At 39.0% G+C, this 25946-nt stretch overlaps 1 protein-coding gene across 3 annotated transcripts in view; it reads right to left on the reverse strand.

Annotated features, from left to right (window-relative positions):
• peak1 (pseudopodium-enriched atypical kinase 1) overlaps positions 1–25946 on the reverse strand; it is a 101772-nt gene that overhangs the window by 54870 nt on the left and 20956 nt on the right. For all 3 annotated transcript variants that reach the window (XM_023955628.2, XM_023955627.2, XM_078948477.1), the window contains exon 2: positions 25104–25205. The gene's annotated coding sequence lies outside the window, so the exon portion shown is untranslated. The remainder of the gene's footprint in view (positions 1–25103; positions 25206–25946) is intronic.

The raw sequence follows: 25946 nt of genomic DNA on the forward strand, positions 1-25946 counted from the left end.
ATGGTGTCGCACACACTGGCTCGTGTCTTCATGTCAACTGCTTATATCAAACTGCTAATTGTTTGAATGTCGGCTTTGCTGTGAATTTGGCATCCAGAGTGATCATCCTGGATGACTGGAGCTCTGGGCTCAGCAGCCCAACAGGCCTCTGCTGCAGCAGATGGTAGGGCTGGAAAACACACTGCCTCCAGACTATTGAGGATCTGAGGAATCTTTTTGACCCAGTAATATATTTTGATGCCCCCAGGGGATTATTTAGTGTATGTCAATTGGCTTGGAACACTCAATTGGCGTGAACACTCTATTCTGATTGGCTGTAGGGTGTCTAATAAAAAGAAATTGCACTGTCCTAAATGACAGTCGGTAACAGGACCAACAGGAATTTAGAACATAGGTGGACAAAGGTAATTCCAGTTTATCTCAACAGTAAGACAGTAGAAAAGATCTCTGTCCTTCAAATGTCCCTATGATGGACATGACAGTATCTCTATTAAATTTTACCATCAACGGCAATGTTACCTTGAATTTAAAATAGTTCATAGCCAGCCTTTCTACCTTGCTTAGTTTATTACTTGATACAGAGTAAACATTTGTTTATAAATATTTGTATTATTAAATAATGAGAGAAATAGTTTGTTGATACACATTAACTGGTCAAAGTTAATGATGGATATTTCTTGCAATAAAAGCGATCCAGGAAACTACTTGTGGACTTTGATTTGTTAAAACAAATTTTGCTCAATCATCTGAGGGGTAAACTTTCCCTATGAAATATTGCAAGAGGCGTTTAACTTAGGTACCACTTTCCTTCGCTGTAGCAGAGCAAGGTAGGTGCAGGCTTGATAGCTGTTACCATGACAACTAGGGTTGTGCCGATGGACGATATCATCGTCCATCGTGATGGGTGACTGACATCCCGATGGAGAGACCACCATCGTGATGCCACGCCCCCGCCACGTTGCGCGTCGACACCATAAGCCGCGGTTACATGTACAAAATATCCTGATGGGATCAATGGTCGGATTAGAATCCAACCGTGTACATGGGCCCAGAAAAATGTTTTCAGAATATAAAAACGTTCACTAAGGTCACAATTTCGGTCGGAATAAATCATTCGCACACGCGCAGTATTCGCACATGCGCAGTTTGAAAACCGGAAGGGGATACAACTTCCGCCGAGCGGCTTTTTTTCCAAACTTTATTGAAGGTAACAATTCAATACAAAACGATAACAGCACCGAGCGGCTATATATATTGACATGTCAGCGCGGTAAAATACGAGACGATCTTCTAAACGTGCTTTTAATAATGTTACGGTTATTATGAAACACCTGTTCGCTCATCATTTGAATTTTAATCCGTGTGGTCAGTGCTTTTTCTGAACGAAGCCAGGATTAGCAGTATGCTAACACGGGCTAACAACATTAGCTTTGGGTGGTGCTGCTTGCTGGCTGCACGTAAACATGTAAGAATAACATCAGCCTTTATTTAGTCGGGACACGACTGGAAACACAAATCCACGTGATTGATTGAATGTTTTCTAAGGACTGAGCGACATTTCTGCTTTGAAGCTCAAACCGCTGTGTGTGCTGACGATCCGAGCTGTGCTCACACACACACGTTTAGACCCGGTTCTGAGTTCGGTTGCTTGTACCCCTAGAGCTGCGGGACGGATCGCAGTCTTAAATCTCTCACACATAGCGCTCATGTAACAAAGCGCACCCCCCCCCCCCCCCTTCCCATCAAACATAAAGCTGTAAATCCGCCCTCCGCCGGTCCACTTCGCTAGTTAAGTGCGGGAGCGGACTACTTCTTTTCTATTTTGCTTGTTACTTTTTCTGTTAAAGTCACTTCCCTCAGTTTATACTGGATCATCGCGGATTAACCATTAGTTGGGAAATACAATGAAAAAAGCAAAATAACGAATAGCAGTTATATAAGAACGAAAAATGTAAAAATACCCCCCCCCCCCCCCCCGACGATGTCATCGTCCATCCCGATGGTTGACAGCAAACATCGTCAACGGCCAAATTAGGGGACATCGCCCAACCCTAATGACAACGCATTGCGCCACGTGGCAAAAAATCTGCTTCTTGTGAAAAATGATTAAAACCTCAGAATTTAGCACAATTAAAGTACTAATACTCCATTTAAAATGTATCTCTTTTGTAAGTTATCATGGTATAGGTGGATAATGCCCAAGGAAGTGTTCATAATTAGAAATTAACAGGCAACGCAAATTCCTCCTGTTGCTTCCGCATCATAAATTAATTTCTGACAATAGACACTTCAGCAGGCATTGTCTCTTACTAATTTAGTACTGCCTAAACTTCATTAAAACTGTGCAGACTGTTGGGTTAAGAACATTTTGTTCCTTTAGTGTTTGTGCATGAAAACAAAAGAATTGTGAAAAAAATCAACAGTTTGACAAATGAAAACCAAAGTTTTTTTTCTTTGGGTGAATTCAGACCGGAAAAATCCTTTGTTTGGGATTGGTTCTGCTTAATTTGTTTCAGTGTTCGGTCTGTATTCAGACTGGCATCGAGCGTCCCATTCTGCTGCGAACCAAAGCTTGTAAACAAAACCATGTGACTAAAGGTCTCTTCAGCCATTGGCCAGGAACTATGAGGGCGGGTCAAAACAACAAGAGAAAGACGGACGTGCTGCGCTTTACAATTGTTTTCGGGACTGTTAACTTATTAAAACTTTATATTTCAATTAAAAGTTTTGAACTAGGCGGTGTGTGTGAGGAAACTAGCAACTGCAGTGATGAGGAGACGTTCAGTATGAAGATACGCTGCAAAGTGTTTATAACTGTCGGGAAAACTGTGAGAAACAATGTGTGTAGCGCAGTGACGTGCGGTGAGGTTAATGGCTGGTGAGGCACTGACGTCATCAGTCAGATTTACAAACATATGAACCATGAATATAAATAACTGAGTAACTTATTCACCATTTGATTGACAACAGTTAACGTTTTGTTTAAAATATAATTTCAACATGTTTTTTTTTTCATATACAAACTGCAGCATAGAAAAAAGCACAAACGTTATTATCGTCTTACCTTTAGTTGTAAATAAAGTCCATACGCCGCTCCTTCTGAAGAAAATGACTTGCCGCTTGCTATCACTTCTTCTAGTATTTTTAGCGTCATAATCTCAGGGCTCACCGGCGCCCCCTAACACGAGGCACGAGAACTGCAACATGAGGCACGAGAATGTCTGGCCTCACCCAGCGGCTTTTTCGCCGTCGTTTAGCGCTCAGCACAAGAAACACGTCCCTCACATACAGTTATTTATAAAAACAAGCACTGTGCATCATATACATCTGCTAAATTATTTAAACTCAGCTCATATAGTACAAGTGATTGAACCGACATACAGAGAGACAGCAGTACCGTCTGACTGCATAGGTATTGCGCAATCCAAGGTGAGGCTCAGCGGGCTGATGCCTCATCGCAGGTCACTTAGTATCTGAACGGCAAATGCGGAAATTCAGCGATTTTGAAAAGAAAAAACACCCAAAAATGGTACATTTAAATGGAAAATGACCGCAAAGCACAACTTACTGATTAAATATAATAATTGAATTTATTTTTTCTCTTTTCTTCCCATAATGACAGGTGAGGCTGTGCCTCACCTGCCTCTCCTGACTGCACGTCACTGGTGTAGCGCTAAAAATTGTTTTAATGAGCCAGCAGTCATCAAACCACATTCATTTCTCATCATTGTGGTGTAATTGCATTGTTTTTTAAGCAAATTCTGTGAAGGACACTACAAGGTAGCTCTTAGGATGTCGTCACAGCAGTAATGCGCACCTGCCACGTAACGAGACACAGAAAAGGATGTAAGAAGCATTTTCAGCTGTGTTAAAATAAACGTTCCAAAAAGTAAGCAGTCTGACCCTTTTTCTGTTTGATAACACGACAATCGTTGCTTTACATTTGTCTGCGGCTGATCGGTTCCGTCTTTCCTACACTGTTTACGTCATCTACGGAGGCCGTTTTGGTTCACTTGATCCGCTCCAAGGACGGATTGTATTCAGACTGAAAAAAATCTCAGAGCGAACCAAAGCTCAGTCCGATTGGAAAACTAACCGAGACCACCTCCAAAGATGCGTCAGAGAGCGGTTCCTGGACCAGGGTCGGCTTGAGTGCATTCATACCAAACATGTGTTCCGGATTATGAGAGGAAACAAACTTTGATCCGAACTAACTAAATCTGTTTGGAAAAAGCTATTGGTCAGGAACAGGTAAAGAATCATAGGTATCCTGACCCAGCTGGAGCAAATGTCAGCAGTTGTTGAAGGCTTGACAAAGGCCAAGAGAATGGGAGGAGAGGAATTCACATCAACAACAACACACACAAATGTGGTAAAGAATCTTTAGGCTGTCCAACTGAGTGAGTGAGAAGATAAGGCACAAATGCAGCTGTGCGAATGGGAGCGGTGGATGGAAGGAGCGGTGGATAGAGGAAGCGGTGTTAAGTGATACAAAAAGGGAGGGGGTAGAAAGGTAGGGAGCATATTTCAGAGTGGTTTATAATGAGATGGCCCCAAACGTAGTTGAATGAAGATGGAAAAGAAAGGAGGATGGTGGGAAAGCAGTCAACAAACATTAGCAATCTCATTTAGCTTGACTTCCACAAAAAGAGAATGGAGACATGAAAAAACATGACAGTGAAGTGAAACAGACTCTACTTTCAACAGTAAAGGTCCTTCAGTTCCCATCTGTGAACTGCTCCTTCAACTGTCATGCCATCCACGACAATTAGGAACTTGTGTTGAAGACAAAGGATGAAAAGCAAAACATCAGAGAGAATAAGGCCGAGCTAAATCCTCCCCATTAAAACAGAATTCCCAGGGAGCCGTATCAGTTGCATGATAGATCTTAACCCAACATTGGTACGCAGCTGTCAGCTTCTCGTCCACATGGTTGCAATCCCAGGTGACCTTCGGTCAGCTAAATACAAATTCAATAGAAATGTCAACAGCGAAATGCATTTCCAAAGGAAGGAACTGGTGACATCTAAGCCCTCATCAAGTTATTTTAAACATAAAAGGAATGAACCATGGAAGCAAACCATCAAGATTTGCTGCGTTTGAATGTATGTTATGCACTAGTGTCTTGAAACTTGGTCATTAAAAATACTGTATACAAAGACAACGTTTATTCTTAGCAAAATGTTCATAATATTATATTTGTCAGTCCGTTACAACATATTTAATGTTCTAATTTAAAACCACACATCACACCCATAAAATGAAATTCAGAAAAATAAATTGTTGGTTATCTTGGGCTATCTGCTTCGTTTAGTGTTCAACGCTTTAACACCAGAGCTTTAGCTCCACTGTTAACATTCTTTCAACTACCACAACTCTTCAACTGTTTATGCAAATAATGCAACACTTTTTAGCAGTGAAGTGTTTATGCAATCAACGTAAATCAGTCGATTCCGTCACAGAGAAATGCGGCTTTGCGCCATTTTGCCAGTTTTCACCGCATCAGATTTAGTTGATTCATGTATATCACATCAAAATACTAAGAAAAACAATACGTCAAAGAGCATACGTTTTTTTTAAGTCCTGCCGGCGACATCCATGGAGTTAAAGGCTTAGTTGTCATGTTGAGGTTTTATTTCTTCATTTTCATACTTTTATTACTTTACAAATGATCTGTTTCGGCTAACAGAGCCCCTCCTCTTTGTTTTTAGTTTGTGATTTCTGTTGCACATTATCAGGTCATTGCCACCGTCACCACAGTTGGGTCATGTTCAGATTTGTTTTCTTGCTTTCAGATCCAAGTTTTTTTGTCAGGAATTTCACTTTATTTAGTGACATTATTCTTGACGTTTCCATCATAGGCCACTTTTTCTCTTGTGGTCAAGTCATCCAACAACTTCTAAACAAAACCACACACTTGTAACCAGAGACTTATTTTCCTTTACGTGGTCAAATAGCATAACTACGACAAATTTCATTATAGTGAGAGCTCTGTTAAATTAAAGTGGGTTCTGTGATTGCCATTTTTTAAATAATCAAAACAAATTGGAAGAAATTTTGGCCTGACTTGTCTGTGCCTTTCTGTTGATCACTACCTTTTTTCCCGTGGTTCCTCTAAGTAACACTTTTGCACCAAACTACTTAAACAGGAGACAGAATCCGGAAAAAACGACAAAACCTCAGGGGTGTCCACATGAAGGAGGGATCCTCCCCCAGGACGGAGAGGGGATATACCAGAACTCATATAAAAGAATTAACTTATCTAACTCTAAAACTACATATTTATAGTCCAGCAAAGTATCTCATCCAGATGAAGTTGGGGGACAGCTGGGGGCGCGAGACGAGCCGGAGACAGAATCCACAGCTAAGTGTAGGAACAGTAATAGAGACAAGCCATAGACGAGGTACTTGGTCGGGTACAGGAGCACGGATGAGCCAACTGGAATCTGGAAGCACTCCCACTCCCACTTCATATGTGTGTGTGGGGTGGGGGGGTGGGGGTCCCCAAAATAAAAAAGAATCAAAATGACACACCTTGGTCTCCTACTTCACCTTTACTTTAGCCCTGTGTGTTCTAAAAGTGTTCGCTACAACCTGTCACCAGCAGCATGTCCATAAAAACATGTTGTGTAAAAACATTTTGTGCTTTGCAGGCTCACCAAGCGGTCTACAACCTTGATATTTTAATGCGGCCCATCTGTGTGGCATGTACAGGTTTGCCCCTTTTTTGCCCGCAGACAGCCTGTATCCACCTGTAACAGCAGTTGACACTACAAAAAAGAAAACTAGTCCATAAAGATTATATATGGACCATTACTCTGAACCCTATAAAGTTTATGGCTAATGAACAGGCTATAAGGTGACTAAATAATTGGTCTGCTATAGTTTAATGAACTTTACTGAACACCATCATTCACTTAAAGGCACACCAAGATCAACATTATCAAGTAAACAACTTGCTTTAGTTTAATCATTCTTTCATGTTTCTTTTCTCTGTTTGAGATGTGTGTGCGTCTTTACATAAATATATAAGTAATCTTGAAATTATCTTTTGGTTTAGTTTTGGTTTTGATATTGATAGTCAATTGGCTTTTGGTTTTGATCCTACATAGTATATTAAGACATGAAGCTTTAAAGACCCACTACAATGACAATTGTGTTTTTGGTGTTTTTAACAAATTCTTACAGCTTTTTTATGACATATATGAAGAAAATTAAGATTGAAATAGCTTTCTGAGTATTTATTTATTCAGATCGTGGTGAATCCGGAGCACACAAAAAATGCTTTTGGATAAAGCCTGTAGTTTTTATGAACAAACTAAAATCAGCAGGCCACAAGGTCCCTGCTCCGCTTCATTCTGATGGATCCACTTGTAGATGCCTAGATCTGGGTACATCTGGCTGTGTAGTGCAGTGTTTTTCAACCAGTGTGCCGCGGCACACTAGTGTGCCGTGGGAGATGGTCAAGTGTGCCTTGTGAAATTGCCCTCATTAACTGATCTAAAAACATTTCCCATCTCCAGGATTTCAGCTCTGTGTTCATCCAAACAGGCCCTGATAAAACACTGAGGAGTTAGGAATATAAAAGATCGTAAAATACTTTTTCTTTGCGTTTATTTTATTTTATTAAAGACATTTTGATAAGAATGACGGCAGCGCGATTCAGCTGCAGCTATAACTGTTTTCTGAAAAGTCCCGCAGCTTCTACTGTCTCCACGACTCCACCAATCATTCTTGAAGGCTTAATCACATGTCATCAGTCTGACCAATCAGAAGTGGTTAAAGTCTTCACTTCCTTGTCCCGATTTAGCTCGTAAAGTCGCTCAGTTCTAACAAAAATAGCAGCTAAAGCTCGTCTTTAGCGGTGTAGCTTTCCACAGAATCCGGTGTCAGACCGTGGAACAAGTGAACAAAACCATGAAGCTCCGAAAAGCGATCTCCGCCGGCCGTTTTTATGCACTACATCTCCCATGATGCATTGGGTTGTGAGAGTGACAGCGTAAAAGGAGTTCTGTTGTTAAACGTCTTGAAAACAACGAACACACTTCAAACTTTTTTTAAATCTTCTAACTTAACTTTTATTACATCTTTTAGAAAAACAGCTGCAACTTCCAGCTTTTTCTGCAATAATTATCACAAAAATGCATGTGAGATTGTGGAGGGGCTGTAGATCAATACAGACTATGAGTTTCTCCTTTTTTTTTCATTTCTGGATGCTGGTGTGCCGCGGGATTTTTTTTAAGCTTAAAGTGTGCCGCGGCTCAGAAAAAGTTGAAAAACACTGGTGTAGTGTACCGGTAGATAGCTCCAAAATTGATTGCCGTTTTTGTTGCACCACCAATGTAAGCTTGGGGTTGTAAGCTCTAGTGTGTAAACAAAGAAAAGATCGGAAATGAACACAGGCATGCTCCACTCACAACCCAGAAGGGAAATTTCTGATGGAAGTCCTGCCGTGCTGCACAAACGTTGTCCTAGAATATGACACAGGTATTTTGATTTAGGCTAAAAATGGCATATATAAAAGATCAAGGGGAACACTTAACAAATCAAAAGTGTGGGACTTTAAAAATTGGCGAATAGAAAATAAGGAGCTGAAATTAGTTCTGGTATTTCTTTTATTATGAAGAAAGTTGAAGCAATCTAGAGCAGTTGTTCTCCTCATGTTTCTTGATCCAGTAACCCCCCTTCATGGAGTTCAGTGTTGCCTGTGATGCCGATTTTAATTCTGCCCTAAAGCCTGTCGGCGCAGGGAGAGGGCCCAGGGGGAGAGTGTTTTCCAACAGTGCAGGACAGCTTGGATGAGATAAGGCAAGACCATTTAAAATTCATTAAGAATAAATAAAGATGAATATGATTGAGAGCACAGCGAGGGATGCACTATTATATCTGCACCACTCGTTTTATTTCAAAGCTTTTTTGATTGAATTATTAAAGTGAGAAATGCATCAAAAATAGACTAATAAAGGGAACCTTTGAGTCAAAATAGGGCAGCTGCACAATTTCAGTCGGTACCAAGCTTCCCTCTCTCAAACATCCTATCAGTTCACAACATTCAGTTGCTGTTTTTATGCTGGCCTTCTTCTGGAGCTGCATAGCAAACAATCATTAACAGGATGAAAGCACATGAAAGGGTTTCTGCGCCAGTGAGGCTGAGCTTGGGGAGGCGGGTGACTGAAAGGGATAATGGCATAGCACTGCATTGTTTTTGCCTCTGCATGCAGTGCAATGCATAATTTATATTTCAAATGTTTCATTACCACTGGTACAGTCAGGATGTGGTTTAACTCAGAAGATATCAACTTCTGTTCTTTGAAGGAGATCACTTATGTGCCTTCAAAAAAAAATCTAGTATGCTACATATGTGAATCATATGTTGTTGTCATGTTTAATTATATGCTTTTGCAGCAGTTGCTTTATGTCCATTTAGAAAAATAACATTGTTTTGATTTAGAACATTTCCGCTGAATTACATTCTTAATTCGTGATGTCATAAAATGTTGGATTGTGATTGGTCAAGCATTGCATAGGGTTTTACAGCAGACTGATGTAACCAGTAACTAAATGTGGCCTGCCATGTCATTTTATGTGGCCAGCGAGAGCATAAAAGTTTTTAATTTCTTAAAAAAATAAAAAATTAGTGTGTAGTTATTCATATCTAGGGAGAATTGGACTTTAAATATGGGATTGGGCAACTATATATTAGGACTTAAACACTGTCCATATGACCTATCCTGACAAAATCAAATGTAAAAGGATTTATGCTATAGAGTAACAAGCAAACATGTGTTTTCTATGTAACTATAGTTGTCACTTTAAAACGTTATAATAAATAAATGAGGTATTTAACATTAATGAGTAGTTACGTTTATTTTTCATTATATTTAGTTACATGTATAAGTTATATCTGGCCCTTTGAGGACAGCCACTATGCTGATTTGGCCCTCGGTGAAAATGAGTTTGACACCCCTGTTCTAACACACTAGTATTTGTATAAATCCCTTTTGTCGTTTAGGCTAAACTTTATTTATATTGATTACATTTGTCTCCTTTTGTTGTTTTTGTTGGACCGGAAGGAAAAGAAGAAGAGAAAGAAGGGAGGGATGGTAGAGACAGGGGGTAAGGGGGCACAGAAGAAAGGGTGAAAAGGGGATATTGGAGCCAGACGACAGTGATTGGTGTCAGTAGTCTGAGTCAATGTTTCTATGGCAACTACTGTCACCATTTAGGAGTGAGCATGTTGAAAGTCCACATCCCTTCCATTGAAATTGGGCTCAGGAGAACGTATCAATCAGCGGGCACTACATGCCTTCACTGAGGTATCTGGTTGGTCAGTTTATTAATTGAAAAACGTGATAAAGTATAACTGTCGTGAAAAAAAATAGGATTATCAAGAACATGTTAAAAAAAGGTGACAGAGCAAGAAAGGTTATTCTGACAACTAGATTGAGTAATAGCTGCTTATTTCGCTACAGCAGTCTATGGGATTTCGGCTTCTTTGAGCTGGTGGATACTTTTATACTTCCTATTTGGAACAAAATTGGGGAGGGGTCGCTTTGTCCAGTTCCCTGACACAGTCAACGGTCCTGCCCAGAGTTTCTTTGGTTGTTTGTTCAAATCCACATGGCTCCTGCTTGACACTCAGCATTAATGGATTGGATTTGGGGGTTAAACCGCCAAATGGCTCTTGAGTGTGGCTGTGCCTCCTGCTTCACCACTCCCCCGTGGAACAGGTGAGGAAACAAATGAGGTAATGGGACTTTAACAACACATATGACAATATAAACATGACTCACTGAGACAAGCCCAAAGGTGTAATACAGTGTTCACTATACTGCGGTTCACCTTTCGGGGTCTCACCATTAAGCAGATTTTCTTTTTGTAACAGTGCACTGTGTACAGCGATTGGCTGTTTTCCTTGTCAATCAATCTCCCCTGTGCCGCGCCTCTTGTACAGAATATGTTCAGTTTGCCAAATCTGCATAAGTCTTTGATCATGATCAGATCTTTGTTTTCATTCTATAAACTTGGAGTTATTTTGCTATGAATGTTTGAACTTTGAGAGTTTAAACAAGAGAGAAAGTGTGAAAATGTTCATGTCTGACTGACTGAGTTGATTGTGTAGTGAGGGGTTGTACAGCCTTAAAACATCTGTAATCATACTTTAAGGATTTCACCTTTCACAGGTCATTTACTGAATGGATTCTTGCAATAAATGAGAGAACATTGTGCACCATATTTGGCTTTCCATGAAAAAAATGACAAAAATAGTAATGGCACTGATTTTAAGAATATTGGAATCCATTTGCTTTAAATACAAACAATGAACATGGGTTTTTTCTTAATCAGGTGAACACGTGCATTTATGCTGAATTACTAGTGGGATCTTTCCACAGTGTAGTCAAACATGTTTCTTATCGTATTAAAAAAACTTTTCAATAAACATTCCATAAATTGTTGAAGTGCAGAGTGCCACAAAGCCCACATCTATGAGAATCACATGTTGGTAAACTGATAAGCTCCACTGATAATGTTGACTATAAATCATCTCAACACAGACGTTGTCATTTTATTCTATTATGTACAGATCACTCTGTTCCCTTCAAAACCTCCCAATATTTCCGACAAAAGCCAACTGTTTATGGTTCTTTGACAGAGGTTTTGTTCAGAAAGCCCATGTTAACAACGGAAAAACTAAAACACAGAAGGAAAAAAAGAGAAAAAAGACTTGAAACTGGGCTCAGCATCAACTGTTGCGAGTTTGCAATGGAATAGATTGTGTGCTTGGGCATGTCTAATTTATTTGCACAATTAGACAACTGAAAACACAAGTAATGTATGTGATCTCATAAAAGCTGTGCTGCTGGTAGCCACCCATGATGTTTTACACTGACTTTATCAAACAAAGGGTGCTCATGACTTGTGCATCAGTCATCAGCCTGCTCTTATTCTTCGGAATTTACATTATTTGTAGATAGATCACGTGAATAACAACTAACTGGAAAAGGGTTCCAAATGTAGTTTTTGCCAACATTAACCCCTTAATCCTCCAGGTTTTGTGCTAAAAGCGAGTTTAAACCTGTGACTATTGAAATTTGACCACTGCAAAACATTCAATAGAAACATAAGCACATTCATCCCACCCATTAATTTCTCTTTCAAGCAACATTCAGGCATTTAGTTTACCTGTACTCTACAGCCTGTGGAGACTTTTAAGCCTTGTTTACTGGTACATACAATATTATAAACATTTCACCCATCTTTTTTTCTCGTGCATACACTGACTCATATGTATTGTCATAAAGAAAAATTCTGAGGATGATCTCTCTAAAATGTTTCTTTCTTCATAAATGGTCAGAAGCTGCAGTCCAGGCTGACTAAAAAAATCTGCCTGTCAGTTCTGCAGGGACAAGGAAACGTATTTGCTTGGTTACCCTGTTCATACGGCAGAACTTTGTGAAAATATGTGCAAAGTGAAGTTAATAAAGTCAGTACATTAATGATTATCATAAAGGTAAAAATGTCCTTATGAGAAATAACTTTTCAGTCAAGATTTGACTGATATTAAATAGATTCATCGTCAGCTTTAATTTGTATGGTAATTGTTTATGAATAAAATATTCTAACTTCAGAAATAGACAACATTTGTGGAAAGCTACTAATTTCAGTGCTTCTTACAACACTGCAATGTTTGAAGACAGGAAGTAAGGAATTTGGTCTGCAAAAAAAATGGGGGACACAATTAAAAAAACAGAGATAGGGACGATACATGATAGCTATCAGATGATTTATCCAGCAATAGCAGACTAGAACGGAAAACAGATGCCTCTTGGATAAAGGAGGATCTCCACAAAAATGTCACGTTGGTATTTCAAAAGTCAAGAAGAAAAGCAGCTGCAGTCACATGACTTGCAAAAAACTTGAACCTGTTATCAGTTAGATTTAATCATCACAAAACTCAGGGACAAAGCAAAATTCACCAACACCGTTTAAAAAATAAAAGAAGTGGAAAAAGGAATGAATATAGATAGTTATGAAAAAAGCTGTTTTCTACTGACTTTTACCTATTAACACTTTCCTTTAGGTTTCAACTACAAACTGGCCCCTAAAAGTTGATTGTGATTCTCACCAGACAAATAACAAAGTTAGAACACAAATTCCTAAAATTACTGCAAATTTTTCACAATAAAACACCACAGCAAACTCTTCAAAGATAAGAATGCAGCAGTAATGACGTAACTGTTAGAGTAGTTTATCATCCATTGTACTCTTCTCAGTCAAAGCTTTTAGCAATATTTTCAATAGACGTGCAGTAGTTACACTCTGTCAAAATTCACTAGACCAGCCTGCAAAGAAGCTTTTCAAGTCAACCAGCCTTGCATTCCACCAACAGCTGAGCCTTTGGCTTGGACATGCAGCAACAGGACACCACAACAAGCCTGTGCTGCTGATTGGACGATAAAGGCTTCACATCATGTCACAACCTGGCAAGGTTTGCAGATTCCCAATAATGAAGCTGGAGCTTTCTGAGAATGTTAGCAGGAACTCTCATCATAAAAGAGAACCGATACATACAGTTAAAGTTAAAAAGGTATGAGTTTAAGGTCTACAATACCTTCAAGAGCTCTGGAAGACCACATAGGTGGACCCATATCTATCTGTTCTCTATAACATCTGTGCTTTCATTAGGCGTGTACTTTTGAGTTGCTTCGGCCCATCTGAGCATTGTGTGATGAGCGGAGGTTGGGGTGAATAATGAGGAGGGTCTTCCATCCATCTTAGAGATGAATGCAAAACTCTGAGGAAGAGACAGCTTTAATGAAACCTGGGAGGGAAAAGTTTCACAATAAAAGATTAACTTTGTTCAAATTAGTCTTAGTTTGCAATGATTTGATTGTGGCTTGTCCCCATAAGGTAAGATGCATAAAGACATTACAGCGTAGGAGAGTGTTATCTGGAGTCTTATCTTTCATTTGGACTTTTTCTTATCCAACACACTGTCACTGTTGTCAGATTTTAAAGACTGTTCAAATCTAGAGTTATCAAAAGAAACAAAGACTTCTGCTGTGAAGACCGTCTTTGCTCTGTCTTCTTGTTTCACATTGACAGAGCAATGAATGGTGTATTGAGTTTCTGGTTAATTGTAAACCCCATTCCACTTTCTTTTCTTCCCAAAATAGTTTGTAGACTCTTTCCTGTGTCCCTTTAGGACTTCAAAAGTCCAATTTCATTTGGAGCATCTGGCAGCAGAAGACGTCTCTACCTCTGGGGGCCCTTCGGCAAGAAGCAACCCAACGTCCCTAAAGAGACGGAAAACATTATCAATCTATACGAGGAAAGTTATTACCTTTTGACTCTGGAGGGAAACAATCATAAATTTACATTTATGAGTTGCAACAGAAAAGTTAAAACCACAATTTTTAACACCTAATCTGTTTAGATTCCCAAAAAGACTTATGGCTTCACATTTTCCCCAAGGGGCAATGAGATTTCATGGTTTCTACTCTGAAACTTTTTTTATACTTTTCTTTTTTCATTAAAAAACTGACAAAAAGTTTCAAATGTAATTTAAATACCTTAAATTTATTTTAGACCTGCTGCCAAAGGTGGAAATTGTATCTCAATTCAGGGAATGAAAGAGAAATGTTTCTAAAACCAAAAGTTGAGAGTAGCACTGTCACATGATGCGGGGTTATCATCAGTCACTGCATTCTTTGTGATTACTTCAAGTATCAAGTTTTCTCCCTCATTTGAACTCTTCATCTTGTCTCTCTAGACCAAAACAACATCTCTGCCTGAACAAATGGGATGTTTATAACTTTCAGAACTACCATCAGGCTTTATAAGGATTTTTTTATTGCAATAGTTGAGAAAGCTACAGTAATACAAGTTAAATATCAGGTTGTTTTATTCTAATCACATTAACATATAAAAAACAATTATTTACTCATTCAACAGACAATTTTCATGGGATCACCCCTATTGGTAACCACCTAATATGTGCCACATTCTTTTTTAAAATCTTTTCATATCTAAATCTGTCTCAAAATCATGTCTCGCGTCTGTTGGCCGTTTAAATAAACATACATACAAAACACATAAATAATATAAAGGACTCGTCAAAAGCCATTGTTGCTAAATTTAGGGTCTTTGGAGATCCAACAGTGGGTCTTTTCCTTTTAGAATAGGAAACTGTGATACATCCAGCTACCGTACTTCATTTTACCTCAACCATCAGATTTGAACAGCAAAAGTAAAGCCTGGAGGGGAACGGCACACTGTAAAAGAAGAGCTTTTTCAAACAATAGATCCACCCATCTGCTCAAAACACCACTCAAAACACACATATCCCTATTCACTAATAATGTACGATTTGAGCTTCAGTGAACAAACAATTTAAGAAGCACTAGAATTGACATAAATAGAAAACATAAAGCAAGAAGCATAAAAAGACTCTTGGGACCCTTGAGAACAGACCACTTAAAGTAAGCCACTTTATGCAAAATTTGAAATTGCTTCTTTCTGAAAACTTCATCCAGTGTTTGTTTTTTGAGGTACTGCAACATTTGATCGGGGCTTAATCCTTTACCGCATTCAGAGGGCTGCATTACACCGTCCATGTTCCCAGTGCACCTGTAGTTTAAAGTTAGGATCCAGCGACAGAACCACCGGCAACAGTCAGACTAGAAGACATTCAACGTCTAGCCCAGGGGTCAGCAACCTGAACCTCTCAAAGAGCCATTTGGATCAGTTTCCCACAGAAATGAAGGCACAGGGAGCCGCAACACTAGGTGTGTTAGAAAAATGTTTTTGCCGATATATCGCGATAGTTCATTTGGCAATACTTTTATTGATTCAAAATGCTGTAAGGATATTTATTAAATTAGTTATTATAACTTTTTTTTATCTTTAAGAGCGTGATGTTTCCTTTAATCTTCTGTCCATTTTCCACAGTCTTGAATAGACTTTTCCGTCTGTCAAACACTCAGAGTTAAGATGAGTGAAATGATGGAAACAAATTCACTTTGAGGCAGACTCCTTTCTGTTTATTTTTTTTCTTCTTTAAAACCAATGAACCCAATAAATTACATAAATTGTATGGATGAAGCAGCTGTTGGTTTGTTTCGCGTCTGGAATCATAAGCGGTGAGTCTAAGCCCCCGCCGCCCCCTCTCTGCCTGTTCGTCGTTTTCCCCCGTGTGCACACTGGAGGGGGGCTCCAGCGTGTTCTTCACACAGCGCAACATACGGTCATCGTAGCAGCAAGGTGACAGGATAGTAGGGGCGCCCTGACGCAAATGTCATTTGTTTTACATGGAAATGGGTGGTTTAAGTCTGGGGGGGGGGGGGGGGTTGGGGGGGGGGGTTGGCTTTTTTTTGGGGCGCTCGTGTGAACACACGTCTGAACCACAGTTTCCTGCTCCGCTCTACTCTGATTAGAGGAGAAACACTTTGTTTTCACAACGATTCCATTCATATAATTTGTGGTTGCTGATCCAATTCATATTCGATATCGGTTCATTTTTAACAATCCAATTTAATTACCTAAAATAGATTTTTAGCCAAAACTTCAACCATTGTGACTAAGAGATAGATAACTCTACCTGGTACTGAACAGTGCAGGTGAAGTTTTTCAGAATATTTGTATTTCTTCAAGATAAGGAAGTGTAAATTAAATGTGTAGAAAAAAGCAAAGTAGTAAACAAGAATGAATGTCAAATCCATTCACATTTTAGTTTTTCTAAAGTTCAACCCACTGTTGTTTTTCCACATCACACAATAATCAAAAGGGAACATTCTAGCACACTGTTTGGTCAGATGACTTTGCTAAATTCAAAGTTTCCACACACTGGACTGGAATGATGGACTGATTTTTTTTTTTTTGCTGTCATCACATGTATGTTGTCCACTGTGATGTTTTTGGTCGTTTTTATGCTATGGTAAAATGAACCACCTCTTTCTTAATCTGCTCGGTATTTTCCAATATCGATTATCGATTTATCTTATTTTTAAATATTTTTTTTAATGGTTTAAGTCGATTGGATTCAATTAACAACTTGCCTCAAACAGATCGATAAGGTAATCAAATTCATCATTACACCCCTAATTCTGATGCATATTACTTATAGACTACTAGATCCATGTACGTCTTTGTTTTCCTCATCCGAGCTGGTATCTGACTCAAAACTGTACAGCTGGATAGTTCCAATATTGCTCGCCATTTCTGTTGCACAGCTAATGATAGGTTGAGGGTGCGAGGGGCTGTAAGCTATTGGGAGAGCGCATTAAGAGCTCTCAGTAACATGGAGAGCTGGGTTGTACCGCGCCAACAGCCCCGCCCACAACTCAGAGGTGCAACTCTGCAGAAATTAGGTCCTTGAAAATGGATTTTGCCTAAACCAAAATCATCATAATTTCAAAAAAACACTGGATCAAAAGATCATTTGAGTGGCACTTTCTGATAGATCTGGATATATTCTAAACTTTAAATATAACTAAAATGTAATCAGATCTTTGTGGTTAGATTAATTCAAAGAGCTATAAACTATACTTAACAACTACAATTCTTTTTTTTTATTATTTCTACCTGGACATCCCCGTCACTGTGGCAGCAATAGTCAAACTCTTGACCTCTCGAGGCCCGAGTGGCAGCAGGCAGGCAGCAGTCCAACAGCTGCACCATCAGGCTGTTTGCAGAGGCCGGTCAGACGCGACTAACCAAACAGTGAAAGAATTGGTGGCTGCTCTGAAGGATTTACAGCAGATTGAGTTTAAAGCGTCTCGGCACGCTGGTGGCCAATAAGTCTGAAACTAAGACTACACAGCAGCATGTGAAATCATAAGATGAAGGGACTTTCCGCCACCATATCTACTCTAGTTTTAGACCTGCACATTATTTACAGTACATCTTCTTTTATTTAAAATGATACTTGTGTAAAAGCATAAAATCTGTAAGGGTTGTTGAAGCCAATCCTCAACCAAAATCTCCAACCATTGCAGGATACCAGCATTTAGATTTTTTAGGAGATTTCGCAAAATTGCTTCTAAGTCTTTTAAAATAGTATCACAAGCAGAAATTGTTTCATTAATTTGTCGAAGTGATAACAGTAAGTCATTTCCAGGCTATAAACAACAACAAGACAATAATAAAGTTGTCAGACTCGTGGTTTTACAATAAACAAAACTGTCGTGAGCTCTGCAATAAATAACTTTAAAAGGCTAAAAAATATCACTGCTTTGTGTTCAACCATCCACAGATATAACTAAATAAAAAAAAAGGAGGACGGTCCTGAAAAGGTAATGTTCTTGACACAGGATAAAAATGATCAGAAACCAAATAAACCTACCACTGCTTCTTTATATGATATCACACCCGCACAAACTAAATTTATGACAAAACCTGTCACATCTGATCGTGTAGTTTTCCATTGGAAAATAGTCATTCTGGTTACCACTATGCTAATGAAAAGCTGTGCATGTGAGAATGAGGAAAAACATGCTTTGAACACAACAAAGATGACAGTGGTAGTAAGCATGCAATGTTTCCAGCTTTGGTACATTAGATGATTCTGAAATGTACAAACTCAAATGATGTCCACATAACAAGCAACAGGGTGAGGAAAAACACAAATGAAACAAAGAGGTTCATGGTACTTCCTCCTCAGGCTCATAGACTTGTGACCCAACCATTCCTTCAAAGCATAAATACCATATCAAATTCCTCAAACTCTACCGGCATGAAGAAGAAAACAGACACAAAACCCTCTACTAATGTTTCTTTTTGTATTGTTTTCTTGCAGAAGGGCCTTGAAAATTCACTCTATTCAGGGTTATTTGGTAAATAAATCAGTCGTATAGCTTCAAATAAATTACCTAAAAGGTAAGCAGGATTGCAACTCCACAAATCAAGAGAAGAGAAAAAGAAAAAAAGAAAAGTAATGCAATGTTATTCTAAGTGCAGCAAAGCCAGCAAAACAAAGTGCTTGTGATACCACGAGTAAAATAAATAGTATAAAGATAAAGAATCAGACTGAATGAGCTATCAAAGAGAATGTCACTTCTAAGGTAGTCATGCTAAAGTACAGCACGACTCCCCAGATTACATGTCTAAATCTCTGCGATCATGAGCAGCATTGTGCTCGCAGGGCTGGAAAAACGTATCCATATCCAGACATCCCTGACTCGAGAACTGGAGAGAACTTCTGCAGACTGCAAGGAGTGATGAGCTCCTCTCATGCGATGGCACATTCCAGCCATGACTGAGCTGAAACAAGCCTCGGGTAACTACAACGCGTGGGGAAAAAAAGCACAGCATAACGATATTTATTGAAAACTGTCAACCTTTCTGTTTCCATCAAGCAGGTTATTGTACCTAAAACACCTAAAAAAAACATTTCAGGGGGAATTTACTGGCTTTTATTGCCAACATGGGATGAAGAGAAGAGGAGATGATGAAGATTGTCTGCAGGACATTTGTATGTTTAAGAACATTTCCAATGCCTTGATGCCCTTTCAATATAAACACATTTGTTTTTTAAACAGCTATTCCTGAGAATGACTAAAGTAGTTGCAATGCCATCATTTTAGATTAGTCAGTTCATCCCTCTGAATTTCAGAAATATTTGACCTCCAAGTTTCAGTCTTTGTTTGCTTTCTGTTGGGAATTCCAACAGCTGCCTGCTTCCAAACTCCACTTAACAATAAGCCTCCGGGTCTCTGGGTAAGAGGCAAACCGTGAGATCGGAAAACCTATCCCTGACAGCCTCTGCTGATTTTATGGACATAACCGTCTTTAGGGTCCGACAGGTTTCGGCTTTCACGTGACCTTTTCCTGGAAGTTCAACACATAAAGTGGCATAATTGATTGACCTCCTTTTTTCTATGATCTTAGTGGGCAAACAACGGTATTAACTGGCCCTGGTAACTGATGTGAGGGTAATTCTAGAGCACAGGACACATTCTAATCCATTTAGCAGCGAAAGCCACAGGGAGGAAATGAAACAATCAATAAGAAGAACGACTGAAAGAGCTTCCTGAGCTAACGATGAGTGATGATGATGGATCCATACATACTGTATAAGCTTCCACTTGAGTACTAAAACACACTGCATATGCAGAGATTATTAATGGAGAGACGAAACCATAAAATGGACACTTATATTTTTTGTAATTCAATCCATGTGTGTCTATGAGCCTTTTTACTGTAAACCCTTTGGTTTAATTGCAGTTGTGCTACAGATTAAGTGGCCTGACCTAGTTTCCTTTTTACTGTGGGATTTCAAGCTCAGATATCCAAGAGCAATTTGGGTTTCCCACTGTCATATGAAACTTGATGGGTTGTTCTAAAGAAATTTGGTTGAGGTCAGACCAAGCAGCTTTACAGAGGGTTTAATGCAGAAACTCTGATTTTACCTTCCACTGTCATTTAGTCCAATAATCCAAAACTAATCAGATGACAGGTAGGTAATGCAGCCATGCTCTTTCACTTTTTCTGGCTGAGCTCAAACGTTTCTTGAAAAAAAAAAAAAAAAGGGCAAAGGGCACAGTGCTAAAAGGGCAAAGGGCACAGGGTGTGTGCTAAAGAGAAATTGAGAAAAATTTTTTATGGAATTTCAGTTAGTCTCATGGATTTTCGGACCTGATCTTAGAATATGACTCACTGTAGACAGGGCTTGAATTTTTTTTTTCTTTGAATATGGTTAAGGTATCAATTTTCCTTTGATGCCATTTTTGTAATTTTTTGGTAAATAAATGTTTCTATTGTAGGTTTGACAAAAGGAAAAAACACTTTTAGTTCCAAGTATCTCATGTTTGTTTATGTTCAATCAGTTATGTGATGTGAAAACAAAGCAAAGTTAGCCTTGGATTAAAATCTGAATATTCAATATTAACTTAATCAAACCTGTTTGAATGGAATGGAATCTCATCATGACCATGTGCATCTAAACTGAAAACAGTCTGGTGTATCATATAATACTAAGATAATCTGTACATGACTTATGACACTGATATTATACTGTATTTTTGGACCATAAATGCACCTGATTTTGGGGCAAATTAGATAAAAAAGAGCAATAAGATAAGAAGAATGAATACACAACCCAGAATGCCAAGAGAAGCCAAGAGAGAGGTGACTGGTCAAAAGGGTTGATGGGAAGTTCTACAAACTATTGTTCTTCATGCGAGCCTCTTTTGTGTGTAATAAACAGGCTATGCAGAGAGTGCAACTAGGGTTGGGCGATGTCCCTTAAATTGGCCGTTGACGATGTTTGCTGTCAACCATCGGGATGGACGATGATATCGTCGTGGGGGGGGGGGGCTATTTTTAATATTTCGGTCTTATATAATTGCTATTCGTTATTTTACTTTATTACTTTATTTATTTTATTTCCCAACTAATGACTCATCCGCGATTATCCAGTATAAACTGAGGGAAGTGACTTTAACAAAAAAAGTAACAAACAAACTAGAAAAGAAATGGTCCGCTCCCGCACTTAACTAGTCAAGTGGACCGGCGGAGCGCGGACTTACAGCTTTGTGTTTGAGTGGAAGGGGGGGGGGTGCTTTGTTACATGAGCGGTATGTGGGAGATTTAGAACTGCGATCCGTTCCGCAGCTCTAGGGGAACGGGCTACCGAACTCAGAACCGGGTCTAAAAGTGTGTGTCTGAGCAGAGGATTGTGAGCACACACACAGCGCTTTGGGGCGGTGTAAGCTTCAAAGCAGAAAGGCCGCTCAGTCCTTAGAAATCGTTCAAACAATCACGTGGATTTGTGTTTCGAGTCGTGTCCCGACTAAATAAAGGCTGATGTTATTCCCACATGTTTACATGCAGCCAAGATGCAGATTACAGCACCACCAAAAGCTAATGCTGTTAGCCCGTGTTACCATTCTGCTAATTCTGGCTTCTTTCCGGCTCCGTTTTTCAACAAAAAAAGCAATGACCACACGGATTAAAAATAAAACGATGAGCGAACAGGCGTTTCATAATAATCGTAACATTATTAAAAGCACGTTTAGAAGATCGTCTTGTATATTACCGAGCTGACATATAAATGTATAAAGCCGCTCGGCAACATTGTTTTGTATTGAATTGTTACATTCAATAAAGTTTGAGAAAAAAATAGCTGCTCGTGGGAACTGATATCCGCTTCCGGTTTTTCAAATCCTACTGCGCATGTGTGAATGATTTATTCCGACCGAAAGTGTGACCCATGTGAACGTTTGTTATATTCTGAAAACATTTTTCTGGAACCATGTACACGGTTGGATTCTAATCTGACCATTGATCCGGTCAAGATATTTTTCACATGTAACCGCGGCTTATGGTGTCGACTCGCAGCGTGGCGGGGGCGTGGCATCACGATGGTGTCTCTCCATCGGGATGTCAGTCACCCATCACGATAGACGATGGTATCGTCCATCGGCACAACCCTAAGTGCAACACCACATAAATTAAACTTAATTCACGGTAACTCGCAACATTGTTTAGATGTAACAAAATACCAAACAATACCACTCAGTAAGGCTCCTGACTACAGTAACTATCATGCTCAACCAATTCATCAAGCTGTGTAGCTTCGTAGTTTATCAAACTTGTTCTAAAATATTTTGTCAGATTTTTTATTTTGATAAAACTGATTAATAGATCTGAATCATTCCAAGCTTAATAAATTAATAATTGATCCATAAAAGTAGATATCGATCTTTTAGGCTTTTCCTTTTCCAGTTCGGGGTCCTTTCGACTGAGGATAACGCCACACTATGGTAGCCCGACTTGGACAAATTAAGTAGCGTGGAGATCTGCTCGGGCTCTACATATTTTCATTTCACGTTTTCTTTTGTAACCCAAAGTTCTTTTCCCTCATAAGTTGTGTCTGACATTATTCTTTGTAGTGTTTATAGAGAAATTTTCCACAACACACTTTGTAAAAGATCTGTGGCTGTTAGAATAAACCTGCTGCTCCATGCGAGTGAACCGTGTCTCTGAGCAGAGCAGCTAGAGTCTTTATTTATTATTGTCTTATTGTATTTCTATACAATTAAGTCTAACTATGTTAATAGTGTAAATTCAAAATTGAATCGAATTGAGTGGATTGAAATCGAATTGATCCAGGCTCTGGTGTATGGAATCGATTTGATTCTGGAAATTGTTGGTGATACCCAGCCCTAGTACTAATATTGTGATTCTGGAAAAATAGTAACTGAAACACAAAAAATATATATTATCAATAAAAAAAAAAACTAAAATTAAGTCTGGACTTAAACATTAACCTTATATTTACTGATGCCTGCCTTCAAACCTGTGTTACTGTCAACTTTCTGTTTGACTGCTAGTTTACAGATCAGGTTTTCCCAATTCTTTTAATTTGTGCATCTTTTTTTTTTTTACTTACCAGCATAACAGTTGTTCTTTTACACTAGAAAAACTGGTGGCATATTCCAAATCAAGCATATTTTTCATTCCCGTTTAAAAATCAGCACAGAAAAGCTTAATTCAAGCTTTTTTTTGCCCTTCAAAAGTTGGTAAAAGTCACTGTGGAACTGTTAAAGTGGATTTAATGACAAGTAAAACAAATTCGGCTGATTCAAAAGTTCACAAACATATTTTGAAAGTTTTCACACTAAAGTAAAGGCCAGATCACGAGCACATGAGTGTTCTGACAACAGCCCTGTGACAACGAGCAGTTGTCACATTAAAGAAACAGGCAGAAAAGGTAAACTTACAGAGTTTATTAGTTTAATACAGTTAAAGTTAAGCAGCAGCAGCAATGTTCTTCTAGGTCAGGAGCACCTGTAAAAGCACATAGATTTAAATATTTGTTTACACCTGCTGCATGTATGTCTTGGCCTTGTCTGATGGTGGTGACTCACCTCAGTTTTCTGTGTCAGGAATGGTCCGCCAGCAAAAGAGGTCCCTAAGGGTACAAGGACCTTATACTGGTTCCAGGGAGGGAACCAAAATCATTGTAAAGTTAACAGGGGAGATTTAGATGAGTAATTTTATTATTGGAGTGAATTATTAAAATGTTTTAGGAACAGTCGGTGAATTCTATTTTTGCTTGGGGAAATTATCTATTTATCTTTTATAGGGGTTGGGGAAACTTTGAATGTACATATTTTAATATTTTGTGTAAATAGATTATCTGTGGGAACCTGGGTGAATGGTAGCTCCCAAAGGTGAAATCCTATAAAGGTGGGAGCTGTAACCATTGGGAGGTTGTTGTTGGTTAGCAGTTAGAGCTCGGGGCATGACTGTTAGATGCCAGTTGAAGAAATTGGAAATAAAGTTTGAGCTAAAACCAAGTCCTGAGACTCCGCCTGTGCTTCTACCATGAGGATGGCCTCTGAGACTACGAGCTGAACGTGACAAGCCCCTACCTAGAACTTCAATCACCCAAAGAATCAATCCTCATAATGAGGAGTTTTACAGGAAACGAAGGTGAAAAAACGAACGTAATCAACTAACAGAACAAGAGAGACAACCATGTTTCCCTAAACTTACCAAACGTACAAAACAGTCCCAGCTACTAAACTAGCAATAACTACCACAGCATGCCCAGAAATAGCTGCTGCGCTTTTCAAGAGGCTGGGGGCTACAACATTCAAATACCAGGAAGTCATGGAGAGTGAAATCATCCCCCCCCCCCCCCCCCCAAAAAAAAAAAAAGCATAACATATACTAAATAATCTTCTCCATATCAGCAGAATCACTCAAACATAACTGTACTTAGTGCAGATGGTGTGAATGTTTACTAGTCTGTCAAAATGGACCTTTGGCCTAGAAAGAGCCTAAACCTTTCAGAAGAACTATCAAACATCAGCCCTTATGGTTGATAGACGCTGATATACACATTGCATCTATCCAGTTTACTCTAAGAGCATTAACCGAACAAAGCAAAAACTACTCAAAACATGAAGTTTTATTATTCAACTAAATGATGTCTTTGTAAAATTCCAACATCACCACACAAAAAAAGGAATGGGAATCTCCACAAAAACAAATTCAAAAGATGGATTTTTGTTCCACTGCAAATATAAAATTACCCAAAGGAAAAAAAGAAAAGAAAAAGTAAAAAAGGAAACTGAAGTTATGATTTGGCTCACCTGCCAAGAGTATGGTTCCAAATTGCCTCAGATGTTCTCCAATAACGGTAGCAGTCCTCTATTTCAAAGCCACAGGGGGATTTCAGACAGCAGATGATCCTCCTGCAGACAAAGACAGTAAAATATGAAATGGCAGATGGCAGCTTAAAGCTTGCATTGACTACTAGCGAGAGTGTCAAGTTTAGAAAGTTTACTGGTGGGAGTTTTTTTTTCTAGAAAAAAGACCTAGTATACAAAAAAAGAGAGTAAACTTTAGTCTGCAAGTGTCTTGAGAGGATAATGATTTAAAAACATCACAAAAAGCTGACCCACCTTTTTATCATCAGCATCAAATCAACGAAAAAAAATAATAAAGATCAACCAGCCAGAGAGGCAGCATGAACTACTGATGCTGGCAGACTAACGAGGCATACCGAACTCCATCTCTTCAATACTGTCACGTACCGCCAGGTCTTTAAAAGCAGTGAAGCAACAGATATTATTCATGACCCACGCCTCTGCCCTACATGCATCCCTGCAGGCATGGAATTCTGCTGTCACCCTCCTCAGCTTTATTCTGCTCAGTCCAGGTCGGTTTAAGTCATTGTCAGTAGGGAGGAATTTGCCACACCCCTTCCATTAAAAGGAGGCTCGGGTGAATCTGTAAAATGATTCAAACGCGAGACCACATACTTTTATCAAGGCACCTGACTGGTCAGTTCATAAGTTAAATAACTTTTACTACAGAATAAATATCGTGAAAATAATTTGGGATTAGCAAGAACGTTAAAATAAGGTAGCAGAGTCAGAATGGTTATCCTGACAAATAGAATACCTGAGTAATAGCTGTTTATTTCTCTATAG

Source organism: Oryzias latipes, chromosome 6 (assembly GCF_053564925.1).
Source record: "Oryzias latipes strain Hd-rR chromosome 6, Olatipes_Hd-rR_3.1".
Classification (NCBI taxonomy): domain Eukaryota; kingdom Metazoa; phylum Chordata; class Actinopteri; order Beloniformes; family Adrianichthyidae; genus Oryzias; species Oryzias latipes.